We start from the raw sequence: 439 nt of genomic DNA on the forward strand, positions 1-439 counted from the left end.
TCGGGAGCCCAGCAAGGTGCAGGGTCCGGCTGCACGAGCCCTGGGGCAGCACGGGCAGGGGGCTCTGCTGCAGCCCCCACTCACCATGGGCAGGCACAGGAGCTCCACAAAGCTGCTGGGGAAGAGCCCTCGCTGGTGCAGGCACTGCCCGTCCCACCAGCCCTCAGTGCCCATCCACTGCGGGCAGGGCAGGGTCAGAACCAGGGACCAGTGGCCCCACAGCACAGCCCGGCCCCACCACGGCATTGCTGCCCCAAGCTGCACCGCAGAGACCCATGCAACAGCCCCACTCACGGCACCTCACACCACCAGCACCGCAGCAGCCCCGGCACAGCCGTGCCCAGCGCCAGGGCTGAGCTCTGGGCCCCACACGGATGCTTCATCCCTACCTGAGCTCCACCAGCTCCGGAATTGGCTGGGACAGCTCCGGCTCCCCGGG

This window comes from Mesitornis unicolor, unplaced genomic scaffold, assembly GCF_000695765.1.
Source record: "Mesitornis unicolor isolate BGI_N332 unplaced genomic scaffold, ASM69576v1 scaffold28526, whole genome shotgun sequence".
Taxonomy (NCBI): domain Eukaryota; kingdom Metazoa; phylum Chordata; class Aves; order Mesitornithiformes; family Mesitornithidae; genus Mesitornis; species Mesitornis unicolor.